The 26,494-nt window shown below is 36.0% G+C and overlaps 1 protein-coding gene across 1 annotated transcript in view; it reads right to left on the bottom strand.

Annotated features, from left to right (window-relative positions):
- LOC124233816 (thrombospondin type-1 domain-containing protein 7B) overlaps window positions 1-26,494 on the bottom strand; it is a 674,290-nt gene that overhangs the window by 362,998 nt on the left and 284,798 nt on the right. The window lies entirely within an intron of this gene.

The following is a 26,494-nucleotide window of genomic DNA, read 5'->3' as shown; positions in this document are numbered from 1 at the left end:
GAGTTATAAAATCAACAATATGTGATAAGCCCATACCATGTCCAAGGCTTGTGATGGGATAAAAAAGGTGAAGATGCTATTATTTACCCTCTAAAGCTTGTGATCAATAACAGTGATGAGCTATAAACATACAAAAATAAAACTTAGTCCAAAAGTAAATACCAAGTTGCAAATGTGTGCTTCAAACAGAAAACACGTAGTGGTTCCTGAAAGAGAAGAATTTCTAGGGGACTAGCATACAGTGGAAGGCTTTCAACAAGGAGAAAGAGAAAGGTTAAGAATTGGTGGCAATGGGGGAGGGGGTATTTCAGGCAGTGGAAGTGTCAACAAATGTATAGAGGCGACACCTGAAGTTTATATAACATTCTAAACCTCAATTTAAAAAAAAGCATAGTGGTAGGAAAATACAAGGAATTTGGAAGACAGTTAACACTGAAGCTACATGAGAAGAAGAGAGTCCGCGTTGGAAGAGTTACTTGACATTAAATTCTGAATGACTCAGACTGACACACAAGTTTTGTTATATTTCTGCCTTCCTTAAATTCCCAGTTGCTCAGGTTTCCCATGCCCCGAATTTAACATCCTCCCTGGTCATCCTTTAGCATGCTTGGTATTCACTTTGGGTGTTCGAATTCCTTTTAAAACTTAAGCTTTCATATAAACTGATATACCCATTTCCTCAGTGCAGTTAAGTGTCAATATGCCAACATTTGGATAGCTTATCTATACACACTAATTCAGAAATGTGAGCAAACAGATGAGACTTTTCTTTAGGGAAGCCAAACTAATAGTCATAAGCAGGCTCTGCAAATTGCATCTGAGCTCTTTTAGAAGAAATCTTGCAAAAGGAAAACTGCACAATGGGATCCTAGTCACAAGGTCTCCTAGCCTGACACAGTAGAGTGTCTGAAGGCAAATCCTAGTACAATTTATCCTTTTATCACTTAACTTCTTTGAACCTCAGTTAAATCATCGGCAATAATGAAATAATCACATTTATCTTTCAGGGATATTCTGAGGATTAGAAATCATTTATGCAACATATATAACAAGGTGTCTAACATATGGAAGACAATACATAGAAACCTCAAAAAATGCTTGCAAAGATATAGACTACAAAAGCTTAATGGCCTTCTTTATCTGAAAAATCTGAGTATTTATGTCATAGCCATGGAAAGCATTTGCTTTACCATTTATATATGTGTACAAATAACTACCAACAGCTTCACAGGCTGGTTCACGTAAAATATAAAGACTATTTATAATTATCCAAATCATTTTATTGATATAGTTGGCTAATCTAAACCACTTAAGAGGCAAAAATAAAGCACTTGAGCCTGAATAACCTCATCTTCCCATCTACATTGGTATAATTATCTTCCCATTGTATAGAGAGAACCCATTTCAAAAGATGATCATTTACACTTTCCCTGTTTTCATTTTCTTGGATGGATCAATGAGACTAACTGAAGTCTCAGGCAAGCATGGAAAATAAAGCAGCCCATGGCACAGAAACTTAGCCATTAAAAGTGATTTTCACAAGCTCTGATAATCTAATGTCATAATAAAACAGAATATATTTAAGAGGGAAATTGAATTCATCTTTCAAGAAGACTCGAAAATTACTCCAGTCCTCATCAGGCTCCCTGGGATCAATAGTGACAAACCCCACATTCTCTCCTCATGGAATAGACTTACTTCAACCAGTTGTGATTCTGAGAATACGGCATTGGTGCTGTTTCAACCTTGTCACTCAGTATTTCTTTTAATAATTTAATGTGGTGAAATCCACATTATATAAAATAAACCCTTTTAGAGTAAACACTTCAGTGGCATTTAGTAAATCACAATGTTGCACAACTACCTCCTCTACCTAGTTTCAAAATATCGTCATTGCTCCACAGTAAAACTCCTTACTTATTAAGCAGTACCTCCTTATTACTCCCTCCCCTCAGACCCTGGCTACCAATTTATTTTGTGTCTCTAGAGAGTTCTTTATTCCGAATACTTCATATCAATGAAATCATACAATTTGTGATCTTTAGTGTCTGGCTTCTTTGACTTAGCATAATATTTTGGAGACTCATCCATGTTGTAGGATATATCACTACTTTATTCTATTTTATGACAGAATAATATTCCATTATATGTATATATCACAACTTGTTTATCCATTGATCCACTGATGGGCACCTTTTGGCTATTGTGAATAGTGCTGCTATGACCATGCTTATACATGTACTTGTTTGAGTATCTATTTTCAATGATTTTCAGTATATACCTAGGAGTGGAATTCTGGGGTCCTATTTATCACTCAGTTTTGTTTGTTGGTAATTCCAGAGACTGTGGCATAGAAGCCAGATGACAAGGTCTTGGCCATAGTTCACACTACAGTTCTCATGCTTGCCCATTCCCTGCTAAAAGCAAAAATACTTAGCTGAAAGAAAGATTCTTGAACATATAAATATATTCAAGAGTCCCTAAAAATGTTTCTTTTTCCAATTTGAATGTATATACTACTTAAAGTAGAAATAGCTCATGGCAGACTCTCTGTGGCTACTGGTCAAACAACCAAGTAAATTTAACACTAATATAGCTATCAGACTTTGGGCTTTCCATATCAAACTAATGTTTAAACCATACCTGTCGTATATACTACATCCTGTGGCACTTTTTGTTTTGTGACCTCCAAGGAACTAAAGTTTACTATTATGAACTATCATCTATCTTTTATGACAACAGAACAAACAACTATAATTCTTAGTTTTCTGACCTATACCATAAGTGTTCACAAAGAGAAAAGATACAGACAAAATAGCAAACGAAAGAGAAATCCAGATATTCACAAATCTACAGTCTGATCTGAAAAAGTAGACTCGCATTTTGTCATTATACAAAATTTAAACTACCTTACTCTTCCAAAAATAATGCATTCTGGGTACCTTATTGATATTTCTCCATGTATACTACCATACTATCTATGGAAAATAATGAAACAGTTATCGAAAATACTCTACATGTCATAAAATTTTATGTCCTATTTAAATCTCAGAAAAGAATGCCAATAAACGTTGATTAAATGCTTGCCAACAGCTGAGTAAGATGTCAACTGACAGTACATAGCAAATTCACATGCATTTAATTCCATTTTTTAAATTTAAATGTTATCTTCTTCTTCTTCTTTTTTTTTTTTTTTTGAGGAAGATTAGCCCTGAGCTAACATCTGCCGTTAATCCTCCTCCTTTTGCTGAGGAAGAGTGGGCCTGAGCCAACACCTGTGCCCATCTTCCTCTACTTTATATGTGGGACACCTACCACAGCATGCCTTGCCAAGCGGTGCCATGTCCATACCCGGGATCCAAACCCTCGAATCCCAGGCCGCTGAAGCAGAACATGCACATTTAACCGCTGAGCCACCGGGCTGGCCTCGAATGTTATCTTCTTAAAGGCAAGTAGTCCCTGGCCACTTCTGGACTGAGACCCTAATCAGCTAAAGAAATGTTTATATTTCAAACCAATAAAATCTGAAACAAAAGCTAAGGGCTAAACAAAAGCTATGTGCAAAAATGCACGCCCACAATGCAACTGATGTTTCTGCCTGCTAATTTCACAATTTGAAGCTTACCTGTCTATCTGTTTTACACATATAGGAAGACAAATAAAGAAACCTGATGCTAAGTATTATCATATTAAGAATGACAGAACAACAACAACTGCAATAAAATAACAACAGCCTCTGATATTTGGGACAGCATAGAGTGGGCTATACTCTGCAGTAACTACATTACATGTAGTGGTTTACTGAATATTCATATTAACATCATTAGTTAGGCACTATTGTTACACTTGAGGCACAGAGAGGTTACAAAAGTTGCTCAATATCCTATAGCTAGTAAGTGTCTGAACTGGAACTGGAAAATAGATCTGTAAGACATTTCAAGCTGTATTCTTATCTGTTACACTGTATTGTTTCCTGGTTCATGTCTCACATATGTCCTCATTACATTACTTTCAGCTGATGCCAAACCATAAAGAAGGGTTTCTACACAATTCATTGCCAGCTCTTCAGTCAATTTAGTATTGGAAAGAGTACGCCCAAAGGAGAGAGAATCTTGGTTATCTGGGAATTGCATCATGGGATGGGGCAGAATAGGGCAAAACTTTTCAAAAGTAGAAAAGATAAACAGAGTTCAGAATGGAGAGATGGAATAATAAGATAGAACACAAGACCAAATAGGAAGAGGAAAGCAGGGACATTCAGCAAAAACAGTACAATGTATATTAGATAAATAACACAAACACAAGCAAAAAATATAGTAATGATATAAGGATGCTCACGAAGTGAAATACAATAAAACTCTAATAGCTGATAAAAGAAAAAAAAGAGAACATAAGAGCAAAGGCTAAAATGAACACGGGGGAAAACACAAAAGAAATGCTAAAAAGAAAATACTTTAGGAAAGAAAGAATAACAGCTAAAAATAAGAAGACAATATTTCCAAGGTAAACAAGTTTACAAAGGCCAGGAGTTCGCTGACATCGCACCTACATGGTGGTGAGCCACTTGCTCAGAAGCCTGTCTAAATGAGCCGCTCTACCAGGTTCCTCAGCATACAATCAACAATAGCAGCTAACACTTTGATCACTTAAAATGTACCCAGAGCAGTGTTACATTTTACCTGTATTTATCAACTCATTTAATCTTCAAAGCATTAATAATAGTAAATGCATATACTGTGTGTAGTAGATGTCAGTTATTACTCTAAGGGGATTACATACATCAACTCATTTAAATGGCACAAGAATACTATGAGGTAAGAAATAGCATTATGCTCATTCTATAGATGAGAAAATTGAGTCTTGGATAAGTTAAATAACCTGCCCAAGAACAAACAGAAGCAAAATGGTGGACCTTGAATTTGGATCTGGGCATCCTGGCTCCAGATCCCATTTCTTAAACATGATGCCCTATGGACACTCCTATCTTCTACTCCCTGTCAGGATAATTTATGTACCTGGCTATACAAGGCCTGATCTGGGGGAGAGTCAGTAAAGTGTGCAGTATTACAACACCTTTAGCTCATGAATACTGTACTAAGTTTTAGGGTGAGAAAAGATGCAAAAGAGCAGAAACTCTACAGGATTTAGGAGCAAATTACAGTTACTCAATAAAACCTATGTAAAATCTAACAAATGTCTCAGTGCTGAGATGTCACATTTCAGGGGGAAGCAACCACTATTTTATGTGCATGTAAAAGGATTGAAATTTACTCATTATGACTTAGGTATGGAAAAAAATAACTGTTTATATAGCTCTGTTTTTGACGCCTACCAAAATGTGACCCTGGAAAATAATGATTTAATTTTCCTAAAGACAGCAGTAATTTGCTCGCAAGCCCCAATTTCTGTTTGGTAGTTCGGGGCAGCTGGGTGTTGGGGAAGGAAGACGGAAATGTGAATATATCCATTTAAAGAAACTTAGTACCTCACGATGTAACTAAATCTTTTCAAAGTTAACTCAATCTCAGTTTTTCAATGTTTCTCCATTTTCTCCTTTCTTCCATTCTCTTTGGGTGGCAGCCAAGTGTAGGAGGAACACGTGTGTATCAGTGTTACACACTCTTTTGAATTTCGCTGGTTCCCTACAGAGCCATTTCCATTGATTCGGCCTTTGTGTATCACTACCCAGTCTTTGAAGCCTGCACCCACTGCTACATTCCAGGGTCCCTGTCACAGCTTCTGATTTTCTAGTCCACATACTTTACGCTCACCTACACCTGACTCCAAGCTAGTTCCAGTTTCCTGGGGCAGTCAACATTTCCACATCCCACACCGGGATTTTGGGATTGACCTCATGTCATAAATAGGCCCAGAAGACCAGGTTGGAGGGTGGTTAGCAGCTAGCTCAGGCCCAATCTGTCTAAATGCAGCACATCATTGTCTCACTATTCCAGCCCCATCCCTTTATGTTGAGGTACAGGGAATCCTGAGTGCAGAATCTCTTCCCAAAGTCTCAAACAGGAGAATGAGGCACTGGCCCCTCTGATTTGGCTTTCCCTTTAACCTATCTGGAATGCCCATAATTTTCATTTCCTGAGGCCAATATTTCATCTGCAGAATGAGAGGGGGCCAGGGCCAGCATACATATACCTCTTCTTGACACTCTCCCTAGGCCTCTCCTTTCTGACCCAGGAAAGCTGCCAACATAGGATTCTAGCTTATGCTAACCTGTATTCTGAGTCCTTTGGCCTCTGGTCTTGATATCTGGAGGGAGCTATTTGCAGTTTTCAAAACACTTTTCTCCCATATGCCTGGCTCTTGCATATGAAAGGCTGGCTTTCAGGATTATTGTCTCTGAAATGAGCTTCAAGATTCCATTTTTAGGCACTGACTTGTTCTGCCTGTTTGCATCTGAGGTACAGTAATCCCAGCTCTTTTGGACACAGTGGACAGCTCAGGAATCAGGGGGCGGGGCTGCTGTCCAAAAAGGCACAGAAGTGCACACTGAAAGAAAAGCACACTGAGAGATCTCAAAACACGATCTGAAGACATCTGCTTAGTGTGAAAACCCTGTTTCTCATGAGAATTTTATAGAGAGACTCTGTAAAATTTCCAAAAGATGAATCCAGAATAACAATATCGGAGTAAATGACCTTTGTAATGCAGGACATGCTTCTTCAAAAGGGAAAATCTTGGAGAAAATAAACAAGGCACTATAATAGACAGAATATTTGAGAGGAGTTGTGACACCTGGATTTGAGTCCTGCCTTTACCACCTACCAAAATGTGGCCCTGGAAAAACGTTAAGCTGTTTTAGGCTTCAGATGCCTTGTATTACTGGCAGGAGGGCCACTGCTATTATCCTTGATTATACTATCAGGTCTGGTGATAGATCAAAGAGACTAATGCAAGATAATACCGTGGAAATTGCCAAGCTGCATTTATATATAATGTGGCTTTTCATTAGCAGGGAAAATGGGGATAAAAGACATTCCAAATAGAAAGATGATTTGGGTCAAAGACACTATGTCTATCCTCCATCCCAATTTTATCTTAAATAGAAAAATAAAAGAGGAACCAAAATGATTATAAAGGCAGAAATAATATTACTCATTTCATTTGTCTACCTACTTATCTATCTATATATCTAGCTATTTAGAAAAGGATTTGGACTACCTTAAATATGTGGTTCACCTCTAGAAAGTACTTCAGGTTGTCTAGAAGATTTTAAATATTTGAAAATCAATAGTTTTAAGTTAAACTGGGTCAGGCAATAGAGTAAACTGATAATGTATCAGTACAGAATGATCATTTCTCTCTGTAATGAACTTTCACAAACATAATTTTAATGCCTATGAAAGGAAAATATGTTGTAACTTATTGACTACCTCACAATAATTGCACAATTAAGAAGTTTTCAATTTCTCCGTGATAAATAATACTGCAAAGAAGGCTCTGGACGATGTCATTGACTGCTTTCCTAAGAATAAATTTCTAGAAATGGAAAAACAAAGTCAAAGGATACGAACTTCACTAAGGTTCTTGCACAAAAAACCTTGCCAATGTGTTTTATTTTCATTATTTATCACCACTCTCAACATTTTAATTTACGTACAAAAGAATTTACTCTGTGTTGTACAGTTCTACGGGTTTTGGCAAAAGCAGAGAGCCTTGACTCCACTACCAAAACCATGATACAGAACAGTTTCACCACCACAAAAATCTCCTTGTGCTGTCCCTTTGGGGTTAACCTCTCCCCAACAATCCTAATCCCTGGAAAACACTGATCTGTCCTCTGTCTCTACAGTTTTGCTATTGTCCCCCAGAATGTCATAAACATGAATTATTCAGCATGTAACCTTTATAGCAAAGTGCATTTGAGGTGCATCCACGTTGCTGCATATATCAAGAATGCATTCTTCTTGTTGCTGAGTAGTGTTCCATTGTATGGATGGAGCACATTTTGTTTATCCTTTCCTCTTAAAGGACATCTGGGTTGTTTCTACATTTTGGTGATTATGAATACAGCTACTACGCAGGTTTTTGTGTGAATATAAGTTTTCATTTCTTTCGGGTAAATAATTAGAAGTTTATTCTAAATTGCTGGGTCTACATAAGCGTAGATTTTTTAAGAAACTGCCAAACTACTTTCCAAAGTGCCTGTACCAGCTTGCATTCCCATCAACAATGTATGGGAATCCTAGTTGCTCTGCATCCTTAACAGCATTTGATATGATCAGTTTTTTGTTGTTTGTTTAATTTTCATCATTCTTATAGGGGTATAGTGGGATTACATTGTAATTTTGATTTGTGTTTTCCTAAAGACTGATGATGTTGAGCATCTTTTCCTGTGCTTATTTATCTCTACATCTTCACTGGTGAAGTGTCTATTCATATCTTTGACTCATTTTTTAATTGGTTTATGTTTTAAACTGAATGTCTATCCCTCCAAAATTCATATATTGAAGCTCCATTATGATAGTTTTGGAAGTGGGCTTTTAGGAGGTAATTAGCCTTAAATTATGTCACGAGACTGGGACCCTCATCATGAGATTAGTGGCCCTATAAAAATAGGAAGAAAGAACACAGAGTGAGAAGAATGAGCCAAAAAGCAGATCCTTACCAGATACCAAATATGCAGGCACCCTGCTTGAATTTCCAGAACTGTGAGAAATAAACATCTGTTGTGTAAGTCAACCAGTCTATTGTGTTTTGTTAGAGCGGCCAGAGCTGACTAAGACAGCTCGTTTGTTTTCATATCATTGAGTTTTGAGAGTTCTTTATATAGTCTGGATACAACTTCTTAGCCAGATTTGTGATATGCAAATATCTGCTCACAGTCTGTGGTTTTCCTTTCCATTTTCTTAAGAGTATCTCTTGCAGAGCAAAAGCTTTTGATTTTTAATTAAAATTTTAATTTTAAATCTGATTTTTCCATTTTTCCTTTATGTATTGTTCTTTGGTGCCATATCCAGTTTGCTTTTAAGAAAACATATTTTCTGGAAGGAACAAAAAATATATTGCCTGCTGTAAAGAAAAAACCTGAAACTTACATATTAGGACCCAAAATTTCATAATTTTGGATACAATGAATTCTCTAACGATTGTGTGTTAATGTATAAGTTTTACGCATTTGGTGCTAAATCACAGCTTTCTGATGGCAAATATTTACTACTTTAACAAGTGAGAGTCCAGCAATATACTGACAACATGTCGGGTTTCTAACCTCAACATGAACTGAGACACAGGGTAGCATAATGGACCCTAGAGTCAGACTGCCTGGGTTCAAATCCTACTTCTGCCACTTATTTGCTAATATTTAACTTCTCTGTGCCTCAGTGTCCCCATCTGTACAATGAGGACTTCTATTTCATAGGAGACTATGAGGATAACAGCACATTTTTCATAGCACTTCTGTTCTCCTAGGTTATTATAAAAATACAATCAATTTATATATGCAAAGCCCTAAGGATAGGAGACTACAAGATAATAGTTAAAATAATAGTTATTATGATATAATTGTGGTAGTAACATTGAAATTTATAGACCAAGGAAAACTCTTTTCATTTCAACAAATTTTTAAGCTCAGGGCTCTGAGAAGCTTGCCTTTGAATAAAGTACACGAGAGGCAAGATAAGTCTGCCTTTTTCTGGAGTTGGTACATCTCTCTTTTCTGTCTGAATCACATCCTGCTACTGTAGCAACCATGTTAGCACCAGTTCTGCCCTTCAGACCCTGAGCAGTTTGAGATCTATGAAGAATATGTAGAATTCACCAACATCTTCTAAGAATTTTGTACTGGGGAAGAATTCTACAAAAGCAGAACATTTTAAAGCAGCCAAATATCCCTGATTGCATAATTCTCAGAGGACAAGCATAGTGTCTCCCTATAGAAAGCATTATGGATGCCCTTTCCCGTGCTGGATCCCCTGGCTATTAAATGGTTCCAATTCAATTTTGCAGAACATGGCCAGGGTCTAATGATACTTTTGTACCCTATTGAAGAAGCATAATAAAACGACAAACACAAACTATGTTGAAGGTGTGCAGTGTCGAACTAGTGGAGAATAAGGCTACATCATTTTCTCATCAAAATGTTGCAGACTAATTAAGACCCTAAAATAATGATTGTACACTGCTTTTCCAGTTTGTTTCACAAATTTAGTTCAGATATAGGATTACAGTACCATAGACCAGAGGCCACATAAACTAATGCTCAGAAAATGTTTCATTATCCATTGGAATTTGAGATCCAAACAGAAAACAGACAGCTTTTAAAAGCTTAGTTCAGTCTTTCATAAACCAGACAGGTGAAAAACATAAAATCTCCAAATGAAAATTAGGTAGGTAATAATTAGAAAAAGAGAATGGTGAAAGAATGACCACTGAAGCTTTATTAAAATTCTTATTCAAGTCAAGTTGATTTCGGGTGGAAATTTGTATGTATAATAAATAAACATGCTTTCACCTAGATTAATTATATGGATGCTATGATGTCCAAGAATATATGGAATTCTACTATAATAATTGTTACCTACTATACATCACTAGTATCAAGACTGAGACTGATGTCTTCTAGGGAGTGAATGAATTCTAAAGCAGAATAAACACTACCTTTTTTTTTTTTTTTTTAAGATTGGCACCTGTGCTAACATCTGCTGCCAATCTTTTTTTTTTTTTCCTCTTTTCCCCAAAGCCCTCCAGTACATAGTTGTAGATTCTAGTTGTGAGTGTCTCCGGTTGTGCTATGTGGGATGCCACCTCAACATGGCCTGATGAGCAGTGCCATTTCCATGCCCAGGATCCAAACCAGTGAAACACCGGGCCGCTGAAGCGGAGTGTGCGATCTTAACCGCATGGCCATGGGGCCAGCCCCTACACCCTATATTTATTTGTCTATTTTCCCCAACTGATCTACTAGTTATAATAATAACTCAATTTGACACTGCCATTTTTCCAGCCAATCTCAAATGGTTAAAATAAAATCAAGAAATGAACTCAAGTAAAATTTAAAATATTAAAAAATAATGTATGCTGAGATAGTTCAAAATACAAGGAGTAAACTTAAGGAAAAATTACAAAAATCCAAACGTCACTTTATAACATTGCTGAATACCCCTCGATACTTCATAAGAATAATTGTGACGATTTGATTCAAGCTATATGCTCGGAGTAATAAAAGACGAATACAAACATTTGAAATCTGTGTACTCCTTTTTCTTCTGCACTGAGACAAAAAAGAAACATGCTCTTATTTCATGGAATAAAAATTATTTTATTGGATGTCTGCTTTACTTAAGAGGTCAAATCCTTAATTAAATCATTACTAATTATGTTGACATGTATTGCCTGCACAGCATGGTTTCTTTGGAAACAATTTAAGAAAATTAGATATTTCTGATCATTTATCTTATTCTAACTGGGCCACTGGTTATAAGAATAATTTTCTAATCCTTCTAGGTAGTTAAACTAGAACTTATTGGGTTATTTCTACATCGATATTTTTTCCTGAGACATAATAAAGGGAGGGAAACGTGCTCGGTACATTGAAGTTTGTACAATGTCTTGTCTTTAACCCATTACAATGCTTGTTTGGCCAAAGAAAATGATGTATCTTTTGTATTCTGAATCCTGAGTGCCCAGAAGAGTGAGGGCTCATAGTAAGTATTCAATAAATGATAATTCAATTAAAATAAGTATAACTGAGCTGAACAGATGTTTTAGAGTCTAAAAATATTCTGGCGTCCACAGGGCTAGTACAAATTGTGGAAATTTTAAAATGCTTAGGAATGAATCAATATCAATATATCTCATCAGAGCCCTACTATTATGAGTAAAAACATTGGTTTAGAAGCAGAAACACCTGAGTTTGAGTTCTAGCCTGTCCTTAATGGTTGTGTGTCACTGGGTAGCAATTTTGATTCCCTATTCCTCATCTAAATATGTGAATGATGATTCCTACCAATATGTCCCAGGAGTTACATGACGATTAAATGAGGTAAGATTAAAGTAATAGGCACATAGTAAGTATTCAATATGTGTTGGTGATGATGATGACGACGATGACAATGATGATGTTGGTCTACCAACCTCAATTAGTGCTATTAGATTTTGCATAGTTCATTGTAGATACAACCATATCTGTGAATGACTGTTCTAGCATAGGAGACGAGTAGAGAAGGATGTAGAAAATGGGCATTTATGCAAAGCTTAGCCAAGCATCATCTGATTTGTCAGTTTGTTTGCTTGGGCAGTGGATCTGCCTGTCCAGGATTTTTATTTTGCTTGGGGTAATATTCCATTAGCATACATTTCCTCAGGGGGAGATGCTGAGAAACAATGCTGGATGGCAAGAGGAACATGTCAAAAGGAAAACTTTGCAACAGGGGCTGTCATTTAGGTAATCAAAAATGACTGAAAGTGCCAAGAGGGAAGATAGCAGAATATCCAAAAAAGAGTTAAATTCCCAATACACACACTTCTCAGAAGATTCAGGGGCAAACTTTCCCTGAGGCAGTTAAGGGAAGGTAACCTAGACAGTGCTATTTGAGCATCCTTAAAAATGAACATTGCCTTTGCCAACCTGAGCATCTGACGCTTATTCTGCCTACAGACCTGGCTTCACGTGACTTTCCAATCTAGTTTATGGAGATCACCCAAAGCTCAGGAAAACACATTTTTTTTTCACTGTGAAGTTTTAGAACTATGAAAGCTTAATCACCAATCTGTTCTGTATATCAACTCAAAACTGAGCTGACTTACAAGATCTTTGGGGAGCATGCGAAACCCAAGCTTGGACATCTGGGTACCACATCCAGCTCACAAATAATTGCACATTGTTTTTTACTAGGCTGTGACAGAGGGTCCTATAATTTCATATATATGAAATTTCAGCAACATGGAGAGGGAAATCTGTTCCATTTCCCTCTTTCATTGCTTTACCCAAAATTTCAAGCCTTTAAAAAACAATTTGGGGCCTGCCCTGTGGCCGAGTGGTTGGGTTCCCGCGCTCCGCTGCAGGTGGCCCAGGGTTTCGTCGGTTCGAATCCTGGGCGCGGACATGGTGCGGCTCATCGAGCCACACTGGAGCGGCGTCCCACATGCCACAGCTGGAGGGACCTACAACTGAGACTGTACAACTGTGTACCAGGGGGCTTTGGGGTGAAAAAGGAAAAAAATAAAAATCTTTAAAAAAAATAATAATTTGAAGACTCACTCTTTCAAATTGAGATGTGGAAATGGAAGAAGAGTATGTGTGATAATTTGCTTCAAAATACAAAAAGGCTCAGAATTAAAGAAAGCACTATTGCTTCTCTAACTTAGAAAATATTCTTCAGTTCTCTTCACTATTCAGTTATTATAATCAGAGAATATCCTCACAACTGCTTTTGGTAGAATGTTTTTATACTTATGTGTGCAAAGGACGAAGTATGTAAACAGAGGAAAATATTAAAACTTTCAACGTTAATCTATATTTTAATACCCAAGCATATCTTGACAAACTTTCAAATACAGAATGCATGAAATTCATAAAATATATATGAGCAAGATTGCATTACTGTTTCTAATTTATTTTCCCCCTCAACAAAATTTTGTCTTTGAATTCTTAATTATTATGCCATTATTCAATTGACTACCCAGGCAGAAAATACAATAAAGCTTTGCTAATTTCATAAAATATTGAAACACTGACACTGCAAATAGAATTTCACTATCTTTATGTACTTCTGGGCCTATCTCACAGTTTAATCTAAAAACCCAGTTAAGGAATGCATCATTTCTTAGACCTTTATGCTGATAAACTAGTTTCAACATCTGAGAGAAAAATATTCAATATTCAGAAATAACATTTCCACTTGTTCAAAAGTAGTCAAAGCGCTAATTCACAAAGATTGAGAGATTAAAGAAAACAAATGTGGCTAATGTCTTGACATAATCCTTCCAAAGTAAGTGTGCCTCCTCTCCACGTGCAAGGTTTAGAATCAGAACTGGGTCAAAATCTTGCAAGAAAACAAAGACTATTTCCAGGTAGTCATCTTCATGAAGTCAACATTTTAAAACATATTGTGTTGTCCTAACTTCCTAATCAACAGATCTCCTTCAGCTCAGAAGGCATACAGCACTCTACAGGCCAGCATGTTCATCTCTCACTCCAGAAGGCAAACTCCTTATACCAAACAACTCTACTCTCTATAGAGACTTGACGATCTTGGTTTCCAGAATTCATATAATCTGTCTTGGAATCGGTGGCTGTTGCAGAAGAGGATGAGAATAGTTTCTGTCAAAATGCTTGCATCTCTCTTTACCTTCTACCAAAGGCATGACTTTAATGACCCACATATTTATTGTATACCATGCTAGAGATGCTTATCAGAGTTCATATTCTTATTTTAATAGCTCTATTTACATTCGTTCTATGGTTCCTGATGTCAGCAACCCTATGTTCTAAACAAAGGGTAGATGGTAAACAGAAGGAAAAACCAGGTAAAAATACACAAATAGGGGCCGGCCTGGTGTCTCAGCGGTCAAATGCACACGTTTTGCTTCGGCGGCCCAGGGTTCGCCGGTTAGGATCCCAGGTGCGGACATGGTACTGCTTGGCAAGACATGCTGTGGTAGGCATCCCACATATACAGTAGAGGAAGATGGGCATGGATGTTAGCTCAGAGCCAGTCTTCCTCAGCAAAAAGAGGAGGATTGGCAGCAGTTAGCTCAGGGCTAATCTTCCTCAAAATAAAAAGAAAAGTATAAATAGGTATAGTAAAAACATTAAGTGCTTCTTATTTCCCAAAAAGAGTAACAATATATACGGGGAAAGCATATATACTGCCAATAACACCTAAAATCCATAGGATAAGGTTACCAGCTAGAATCAGAGCCTTCAACTTAGTTTCTTTTCCTCCCACCTGAAACATACTGACATGCAAAATTCTATCTCAGAATAAAATATACTATTATTATTTTTACATGTGACTGAATTTTACTATAAAGGAAACATTAAAAAATATTCTCTTAGGAACTGATCGGTGGTTGCCAGGGGAAAGGGGGGTGGGGGGAGGGCACTAGGGGTGAAGTGGTGTACCTACAACAGGACTGATAACAATGTATAACTGTAATTTCACAAGGATGTTAACTTTTATAACCTTAATAAAAAAAAATATTCTCTTAGTTTTTGATGTTTGATCATTGTCAATCTTCTCCCTTGCTTGTCTTTCCATTATGTTAACTTGGTCTTCCACACATTCTAGGAAGTGAAATCCAGTCATCCTATTAACGTCAAAGGCTCGTATCACTCTCTAAGGCCATATGCAATACACAATATATAGGTGTCTTCCTACATGTATATCTGATATATCCACATTTATACCAATCATAGTAATTATGCACAAGAAAAAGAACTTTTTTAAAAATCGTGCTTATATATCATTTGTTTAATTAAGACACTATGCTTTGATGACAAGCGTGAGCAAATAAAACTGGCTAAGATCTTTGATTGAACTTTAGACGTTGGTCTAACTTTTTTTTTAATTTGAAAAGAACACAGGACCTTTGTGTATACTTTTAGAAGTTAAAAAGATAATCATTGAATTTCGAACAGCACTGCCGTTAATTCTACAGAGCCTACCAAATAAATGGTGATTCTCGACATTAAAACCATAAACAGAACCTGAATTCATGGTTTCAATACATTAAAACTCCATCCTAATGTAATTAGTGCACTCTAAAAATTTCAATTGCATAGAATATAGAATTGCCTTACTGTGAGGTTAATGGAACAATTGAGATGCACCTGAGCAGTTAGTCAGAGGCGTGTTCCGGATCTGGCTCTGCCATCCAACTCTGCCTGCCTTTCTTATTGTCACAAAGTGGCCATTGTCTACTTCAGTTTAAATGAGGTTGGGAACAACTCCAGGTCCTAAGGCTGACTGAGAGTTCCAGGATCAAGGTCAAGATTTCAAAATGGGTTTGTTAGTATTTCTCTTGTCAGCCTTGTGTGGCTGGGAGAATACTGGGGATGAGCAGACCGACTCTGCTTCTCTGCTTGAATTTTGTTTTAGTGTTAGTAGATAATCATATATTATGTATGATTGTATGTTATTATCTGCTATGATGTATGCCATATCATACTATTAACTCTATTACATAAAAATTTAAAGTGTATTATGTTATATAATATATAACCTAATATTAATGTCATCTAAAAATATTATATTATCTTATATATAACGTTTCTATTATATAGGTTAGCCTAATAATATTAGCTAATATCAGACATATTATATATAGTACATGTTATACCATGTATTATATTATCCTATTATATATTATAATTAAAAGCTAATTTAGTACAAAATCCAAGTGGAGGGAAAGAGTTGGTACCATATAACATCAGATATATTGAAGATGTGTCAGATATATATCTAATATCTATGTATCCATCTACCTATTTCATTGGAACATAAATTTTAAAAGTGGCCACAGAAAATTTTGACAGAGCTTATACACTGTGTCAAAGAAAAAGCAGAGACGGACTGTAGTTAAAGTAGTAAAAACAGATTTTATTGAGGATTCTTGCAACTGGGGAAAAGAGACCTCAGTACAGAAGTGAGCTCAATTCTAAATACAAGGAAAAGTGAGGATTTATAGCCAAACAACAGAGTGAGGAGTTGGTGGATGGAAAATTACTACAGGGGTAGTGCAATTCTTCCTAAACTGACCTAAAAGGATTCCTACTGAAGGCAAGCCAGCAAGATAGGACATCACAATGGCCGGGGCGGGGGAGGTGGGGAGGCGCAGCTGTTAAAGGAGGATAAGAATTTGATCAGATATTGAGAGAGAACAGATATTAAGGGTCAGGCTTCTCTCTAAACTGACTTAGCAGGATTCATGCTAAAAATGGACTCTAAAAGTATAGGGATAGCCCAAGGTGGGGCCTAGTCAAGCAGAGGGCTCAGAGGAGCCTGACTAAAGTTTGGTAAAGGAGAGAATCTTTGCCAGCTCCTAATATGATAATATTCCTCAGTATATTTAGAATTATCTCACACCTCCGTTCAAATTCAGGCTTTCAAAGATACTACATACTTGGTAAGCTTTCCTTATAATTTTTTTTAGCATATAGATATTAGCTTATGGAATTTAGAATAATATCTGCTTAGGCAGACGCCATACTCTGGGCCTAAACTGGACTTCATTCCTGTCCTTGAACCTTTATTTAAGTATCAAGGAGAGTATTCTAGTTCTTATTTTGATTCTTATTCTAGTTCTTATTTTGATTCTGGAGCCATAGGAATTTTATATCATTGGCTGTTCTATCCCAGGCCTTTTCTTCATAGCATCTTAGTTTTGTTCCTGGAGCTGCAATCAAGACACAATGCAATTATTTACATATTAAACATACCCAGTACTCATTTTAAAAATGCTTTATGTTCATTACTGACTAAGGATTACCTTGAGCAATATAACTTCTGAACTAAAAGTCACAGGACAAAAATGACATTCTTTGTGCAGTAAAGAAAATGCCAACTTAGAGATGAGGCCTACCTTAAAGTATTTGATATTACCATGTCAGCTCTCAATGCAGTCCACTTTGAAAGCCACTAGTCTCAAGACTATGTTTTAATTTGCTTCAAAATTATGCTACATACTAATTCTCTTGGACACATTTTCAATTACTCAGTCTGATAAAAATCTTGGCAAGTCAGATTAGGCCTTGAGAAATTTTCAAGCATTCTCAATCTTGCCAAATATTGGTAAAGAGATTTCTTGTGAAGCCTTTTCATAATTCTGATATGAATAGCTGACTCTATACCACTTAAGTGGCTCAAACGCTAGTGAAGACAAGGCCTTTGAAAACAAAATTAATAAAAAGTCCACTCACCACAAAATGAATTCAGGAAAAATCACCTATAAAACTATGATATCTGCCAAAAACAAACAAAAGGTAAAAACTGACCAGAATCAAAGGGTAGTAAATCCAAAAGTGATATTGGTTTACATAAAATGTAGCTTGTAAAAATATTTGATAAAATAAATACTTAACAAAATTGTTGACTTTTCAAGAACATGTTAGAAAACATCACTACAAACACTGTTGTGGTTTTATATTTGTGTGATTTCCTATTTTTAGATTAATGTTAGAATTTTCCTTTATTTTATTTAGCTTCAAGATGACAGAATCTGTTCTATTTTTCTCAGCATGGTATCCTCACTCCCAACACTGAACCTAGCACAGCATATGAACATAACAAATACCTGTTGAATGAGTGCATGTATGCCTAACAAGGAAGCTTGGTTTTTTCCCCCAACTTTATTGAGGTTTAATTCAGATATAAAATTGTGTTAATTTTAGGTGTACAACATGATGATTTTGATACATGTATATACTGCAAAATGATTACAACACAGTTAGTTAACACATCTTTCACCTCACATAATTACCATTTTTTTTGTTGTGGTGGTGGTGGTGAGAACATTTAAGACCCACTCTCTTAGCAACTTTCAGGTATACAATACAGTATTGTTAACTATGGTCACTATTCTGTACATTAGATTTAACACCCACTCTCTTAGCAACTTTCAGGTATACAATACAGTATTGTTAACTATGGTCACTATTCTGTATATTAGATCCCCAGAACTTATTCATCCTATAACTGAAAGTTTGTACTCTTTGACCAATATCTTCTTATTTCTCTGACTACCAGCCCCTGGCAATCACCAATCTGCTCTCTGTTACTATGAGTTTGGCTTTTTTAGAATCGACATATAAGTGAAATCATATAGTATTTGTCTTTCTCTGTCTGACTTATTTCACTTAGCACAATACCTTCAAGGTCTATCTATGTTGTCACAAATGGCAGAATTTCTGTCATTTTATGGCTGAATAATATTCCACTAAATAAATATACCAACTTTTCTTTCTCCACTGATGGACACTTAGGTTGTTTCCATGTCTTGACTATTGTGAATAATGCTGCAATGAACATGGGGGTACAGATATCTCTTTGAGATAGTTACTTCATTTCCTTCAGATATTTACCAAGAAGCAGGATCACATGGTAGTTCTATTTTAATTTTTTCAGGAATCTTCATATTTTTTCCATAGCGGCTGTACCAATTTATATTCCCATCAACTGTGCACAGGGTTCCCTTTTCTCCACATCCTCACCAACACTTGTTATCTCTTGACTTTTGGATGATAGCCATTCTAACAGGTGTGAGGTGATGTCTCATTGTGATTTTGAAATACATCCCCCTGATAATTAGTGATGTTGAGCATCTTTGAGCATCTTTTCATGTATCTGTTGGCCATTTGTATGTCTGCCTTGGAAAAATGTCTATTCAAGTCCTTTGCTCATTTTTTTAATTGGGTTATTTGTTTTTTTGGTATTGAGTTGTATGAATTCCTTATATATTTTGGATATTATTCCCTTAACAGACATATGGTGTGCAAATATTTTCTCCCATTCCATACACTGTCTTTTCATTTTATGGATTGTTTCTTTTGCTGGGCAGAAACTTTTTAGTTTGATGTAGCCTCACTTGATATTTGCTTTTGTTGCTTGTGCTTTTGGTGTCATATCCAAAAAATCATTGCCAAGACCATGTCAAAGAGCTTTTCCTCTATGTTTTCTTCTAGTTTTACAGTTTCTGGTCTTATGATTAAGTCGAGCCATTTTGGGTTAATTTTTGTGAGTGGTGTAATATAGGAGTCCAATTTCATTCTTTGGCATGTGAATACCCAATTTTCCCAACACCGTTTATTGAAGAGACTATCCTTTCCCCATTGAGTATTGTTGGCTCTCTTGTCAAATACTAGTTGACTGCATATGCATGAGTTTACTTCTAGACTCGAGTCTGTTCTATTGGTCTATGTGTCTGTTTTTATGCCAATATCATACTGTTTTGATTACCATAGCTTTGAAATCAAGAACTGTGATGCCTCCAGCTTTGTTCTTTCTCAGGAACGCTTTGGCTATTCAGAGTCTTTTGTGGTTCCATATGAATTTTAGGATTCTTTTCCTTTGGAATTTTGATAGGGATTGCATTGAATTTATAGATGGCTTTGGGTAGTGCGGACATTCTAATAATATGAAGTCTTCTGATCCATGAAAACAGGATATCTTTCCTTCTCTTTCATCAATGTCTTATAGTTTCAGTGTGTAGAAACTATACTTTGCCTTCTTCCTTAAATTTATTGCTAAGTATTTTATTATTTTGATGCTATTGTAAATGTAATTGTTTATTTATTTTTCAGATAGTTTACTCAGTGTATATAGAAGTGCAACTGATTTTTGTATGTTGATTTTGTATCCTGAAACTTTACTGATTTCATTTATGAGTTCTAACAGTTTTTTGGTGTAATCTTGAGGATTTTCTACATATGAGATCATGTCATCTGCAAAAAGAGACAGTTTTTCTTCTTCCTTTCCAATTTGGATGCCTTAAGGCTGATTGTCAATCCTCGATTTTCTTTTTGCAATCTGATAATAGGTTGGTGTTCATGTAAATTCTATGAAAGACACCTTGAAATAATAACCATAATAGCAATGACAAAAATAAAAAAAATAAATTCATGGGGCACAACAATTTATCAAGCAATTTCCCACACCATGAATCATACAATCCTCACCATAAGTATTAGCAGAGGTATTAATAGTCTTGTTTTGACAAGGGGCCTGAGACACAAAAAGAATAATTGGACTGTAAAGTCATATCTCAAACACAGGTCTTTCTACTAAGATTATTTATAAATTCTATAATAAAAGTTCATGTAAATGATTAAAGTACATTATTATAATATTAAAGTAAATGGATTAAAAGTGAAAATTATATAATGTGAATATTACTCCCAAATAATTCAGCACTTTACCTTATTTTTCATATAAAATATTGGCTTTGTTGAGAAAATCTTGAGTTTGAGACATTGAGAGCACAACTATGACATATTCTCACATGTGTTTGTACGTTTGTGTGTATGTGTTTGTGTTGCAAGTGCAGGGTAGGCAGAGTCTGCGTGAAGTAACAAAGAGGCAATCTGGGTTAATAGTTTTAAATCAGCTATGTTCCACTGTTCACTGTCAAATTTTATTAACAAAAGTATCAAACACTTGGACCATAAAATATTCTTTCTCATGGCCAGCACCTATTTCTGTTTATGCAAATCCCACTTCCTGAGCTGAAGTGAAAGATATTTGAGGTCACCTGATACCTTTGAAACATCAAATGTCTGGAAAGTACCTTGTCATAATAGGTTCTCAATGAATGTTCACCTTCACAAGCTGCTGAACAAGAGGAGGAAAAAACAAAAAAGCCAAAAAATACAGTCAAGAAAAAAATAGCTACTCTTCCTGAAATCAGTAGGATCAAAGTTTGGAAGACACAACTAGAACATGAATAAATTCTCTTTTTTTACCAAATGAATTATTTTAACAACACTTTAGAATAAATGAAAGATAAGGAGCTCAAAAGCCATGTGGCATCCAAAAGCCTGATACACCTAGAGGGCTTAATTCTATCTTCCAAAACAACGGTTTTAAAAACTTTAACTAGAACATAATCTCACTGAATGACACAATGCAGAAGTGAACATAAAAGTTGTACAAGAGACACATTAAACACTTTCAGAAGAAATCAATGTTTATTGCTATAGTCTTTGATACTCCTCTCATCTCTACTTAAATGCTGTTTAAATGTATTACTATACATCAAACCAAGTCAGCCTAGTAATTTCTTATAAAATTCTTCCACGCAAAGTTTATAAAAATTTGGCAGTGACGTATAGGTATTTTATAAAGAGATTTATCCTTGAATGTTTTCAGTGTTTAATCTTGAAAAGAAAAAATAGAGGCTCCTACATGACTGTAACAGCAAATACTTCAAATCGGCTTCAATAGGTGATTTTAAATAAATGCATATATTTTAACATCTTTTTATAGAGTACTTCTTTTCCTCATACATCTCTGCACACATTATGTAATTTTTTTCCCAACTACATATAGCAGAACTTTTTAATATTGTATGCCTGTGTGCTTAGGCACGATCTACTTATGCTTATTGATTACTTAGTGGTAATAGCTACTTGAATGTCAAAAAGTGAAAGCCTGATAGACTTCGAAGAACTTACATGATACAGCATCATTGAAAAGAAAAATAAGTAGCATGCTGTGTTAGTTTGCTTAGGCTGACATCACAAAATACCACTGAATGGGTGGGTTTAAACAACAGAAATTTATTTCCTCACAGTTCTGTAGGCAGGAAGCCCAAGATCAAGGTGTTAGCAGGTTTGGTTTCTGCTGAAGCCTCTCTCCTTGACTTGCAGACTTCCACCTCTGGCTGTGTCCTCACATGGTCTTTCCTCTGTGCATGGACCTCTCCCATGTCTCTTGGTGTGTACAAATTTCCTCTTCTTATAAGGACACCAGTCAGCTTGGATTAGGGTCCACTCTAATGGCATCATTTTAATTAACCATCTCGTTAAAGGGCCTATCTCCAAACATAGTCAAATTTTGAGGTACCTGAGGGTTAGAACTTCAACATATGAATTTTTGGGGGAACACAATTCAGCCTATAACACATGCCAAGTTACCATAACTGTAGCATTTCTTAAATTTAGATAATACTTGGTAACTGCCCTCTACCTTCCATGTAGTTAGAATTGCAGGTAAACTAAATAATTTCTTGGGCATTATGGTAGTGATTTGATCATTTGTAGAATCCAGCAGTACCTAGTTCAAGTTCTTAATTTGAATATTAAATGATTTTACTGATATGACCAGATTCTTTAAATAGTTAATAGGCATAGCAGTAATTATATTATTTCCAGGTAACCAATATAGCTGTGACTTATGTCTTGAACACAAATCTGGCACACTGTCGGACCTGGTAATAGTCACTAGTGAAAAGACTAAACTCAGTACATTCATTCATCCACTTTTTTATCTGTTTATTTTTAATGGGAGAAAACATGTTGTGCCAGGAGTTACGGATCCAGGGAGAATTAAAGTATGCTTCCTGCCTTCAAAAGGGTCAGAGTCTATGTAAGCAAAGACCTGTTTGATCAGTATTATAACATAGGTATTTGAGAACAGCAATGATGGCACAAAGGAGGACGTGATCAATAATATGTGCAGAGATCAGGAAAGGCTTCACAGAAGAGGTGGCAAAGGAACTGAGGCTTGAATGAATAGGAACACAAGGAACTCTAGGACAAAAGTGTACAGTCCATATTTCTGTCCTTGTGTTCTTGTCCCATCACCCACTTCTTAAGTGACCCCACCATCAACTTTTACAAGTAAATCAATTCGATGCCATCTCTTAGTATCACTACAAAAGCCACACTGGCTACCCACCCTTACAGCTCATTTCATTTCTCTTTTTTCTCTTCCCATCCATTTTTATGATGCATGATTTACTGACATTCTTTTCTCCCTGCCAACCATTTTCCTCATGCTCTGGCAGCTAAACGATGAACAGCAAAGCAGTATCCAGAAATTTGTCACCACCTGTTGCCTCATATTCATTAATTCAATAGTTCTTGATTAGCTGGTGACACTGTACAATATATGCCCTTTCTATGGCGACAGGGTTAGGTAGAAAAGCGATGTAGTGAGATGAACCAAGCTTTGCACCAGAAAGACCTAGATTTGAGCAATAACATCACCCATTTCTAATCTTCCAGCCTTCAGCAAATAATTGAAATTTGCTAAGCCTCAATTTCTTCATTTGCAGTAAACAAAATTTTGATAATAAAGTCAACCTGGTTGAGTTGTGAAGCTATGAAAGCACCAGAACACAGTAGGCACCCCTGATAAGTAGACATATTATCATCCTCTCCCTCCGCTTCACTTTATATCCTACCTCTTCAATTCATTCCTTCTGGTACTCTCCTAAACTACCTAATGAAATATATACATATTTTTCCTAACATCAACATCCTCTCCCCCTCTGAACTTTCTTTTCTAGAAAAATAGTGATTACCTTCCTCAAGCTTCACTTGATCAATTCACATCCCTTCTGTGAAGAGCACACATTCTTGCTCTAATTAGATCAAGTCCCCCCTTACCTAACTGCTTTTATTTCTCTCAATCTATTAACTTGTATTCACAGCACCCACCATGAAAAAGCATCTATTATTCTTCTTGCTTTCAACTTCAAGTACTGTCTCAGCAAACGGTATGCCCATGAATACTGACTGTCTAATAAAGTTAAACAAAAAGTATCCTTGCCCTTACACAGAAACGTTACCACAAAATATACATCTTCTTTGTACCCATAACTCCTCCTGAGCAAAACTCTCCACAATTTTACTTCATTCAAACATGAGCCCTGTTTAATTCTTATATGGAGAGCAGTATTCTTACCCCTGTTTCTAGATTACAATCACCAGGGGATCTAAAAAAATATATTGATGCCAGAGTTCAATTAAATCACTATGTTTAGGATGGAGCCCACCGATATTTTTTAAAAGCTCACCAGGTAATTCTAATGTGCGGTCAGGGTTGAGAAGCTCTGAATGGCAAGTGGCTACATAAGATTGTATGTTTGGGGCTTTAAACATTTTCATTTATGTTTATTATTTCTCCCTCATTAATTCTACTGGTGAATGTAAAGACCATTTCCCTGAGTAGTTTGCCCAGGTGCTAGATACTTGCCCTTAGGCAAGTCATTTCACCTCCCATAACCACAGTGTGTTGATCCTCAGAACTGACTGAGGCCTCCTACCTCCCAGGGTAGTGTTGTTAAAAATTAAATGAGAGTGCAGTTGTAAGATGACCATTCAGAGCAATCAATGGCTGCTTAAGAATCACCCACTAAAAATGAAACGCTCTCCCTCCAAAATCACCCTCCACCATCCACACCCCATCTTTACAAAAAGAAGCGAATATGAAAGACAGGCAAATCAAAAAAAAAAAAAAAAGGAGAATCTTTGCTGAAAATGTCATCTACCTTCTTTCTCAGAAGAGGCATAGATTGCTATTGTCAATTTACTTCAGTACTATAAGGAAATGTTAGTAGATAATATTAATATGGAGAAATATACAGACAACGATCCGTTGCTGACAATATTCTTAATACAATGATAAATAATGTAGTAGAAGAGCAAGTAGGGTCTGAATTAATGCAAACTTCTGTAAAATAAATGTACAGCTCTTATAGAATAGCTTCCCTGGGGTTTATGATGCACATAATGTTCAAAGTGAAAATATTTAAATAAAGGTAAGGCTCTTCAGAGCCTAGACCCTTTAAATATGGAGCCATTTCTACCCACTTGCATTTTTGTAGAAAGGGATGAACTTGGAGGAAAACAGCTTCCAATGCTGAGAGTGATGTTCAGTCATCTAAAACCATAACACTGTAGAGGTCTCATATCTACTTAACTCAGAGATAACAGTGAGAAAATAGCTTTTGCCTTTATTGTACCAAAAACAAAACAATAAAAGAATCACAAATTACATAATGAAAAAATGGAATAAGCATTAAAAAACGGGGCTTAACCATCATTTCCTTAATTTCCTGGAAACCTCCCAGCAAGTAGTCCATCATTACTTGATTTTTTCCAGTAACAATAACTTAGATCTTCCTTATATTAACTGAAAACATTTCTCATAAATTCCATTCGTTTGTGGTAGAAGAATCTTTGGGATTCTCTGAGTCCCTTTGGGACCATACAGAACAAAATTCAATACATATTCTACATGGCAGAGTTTCAAATGCCTAATGATAACTTTTACAAGTCCCAAGAATCTTCTCTAAAAAACTTTCAATTTTTTCACTGTTGACACTCTACTCAGCAATAAAACTAGCATTAGAAAAATGGTATCTGGTGGCATCCTGCCATCTTCCTTCTACCGGGCTTTGGACTACGGTAGGATCTAAACTTGGTTTGCTCAGAGTCAACAAACAAAAACAGATGAGGTCAAAGACACTCTTTTAGATCATACACTTATGATGCATCCTGACCTTCTAGCCTCTCACACAGTAATTGGGCGTTATGTTCAGATCCAGTATTTTGTGATGATGGTTTTTGTCATGTATTAGTGAGGTTCCTGACTCTAGTTTTTGCTAATCATTTTCATAGTTTTACAAATGCCAATGTGTTTTAGTGATTCTTTCCTTTTAGTAAATTTGCTAAAATTCTATGTGAAATCATTGCATCATAAACTATGAAAAAAGCACATATCCCAAATCACACTTTTCAAGTATAACTTCTTAAGATTTTCAGTTGATTCTTAATTTCCTGATGTATTTCATGTAGGTAATACAAAAGAGCAAAGCCACATATATACTAAATAAGTGCATATGTATATAAATAAATGTTATATATGTATTTCTAAGAACAAGTCTCTTTTTTGAAATGATTTCTTTAAAAAAAATCAACTATTGAAGGTCAATTATATTTTCTCAAAAAGTCTAATTATTTAACCCCAGATCTCAATCAAACATAGACAGCTGAACAGCAGAGAAATCAACATGCAAAAGGTCGCTAATAAAA

The sequence above is a fragment of the Equus quagga genome, unplaced genomic scaffold (genome assembly GCF_021613505.1).
Source record: "Equus quagga isolate Etosha38 unplaced genomic scaffold, UCLA_HA_Equagga_1.0 251_RagTag, whole genome shotgun sequence".
NCBI classification, from domain to species: domain Eukaryota; kingdom Metazoa; phylum Chordata; class Mammalia; order Perissodactyla; family Equidae; genus Equus; species Equus quagga.
This window is presented reverse-complemented; position numbering and strand designations above follow the sequence as displayed.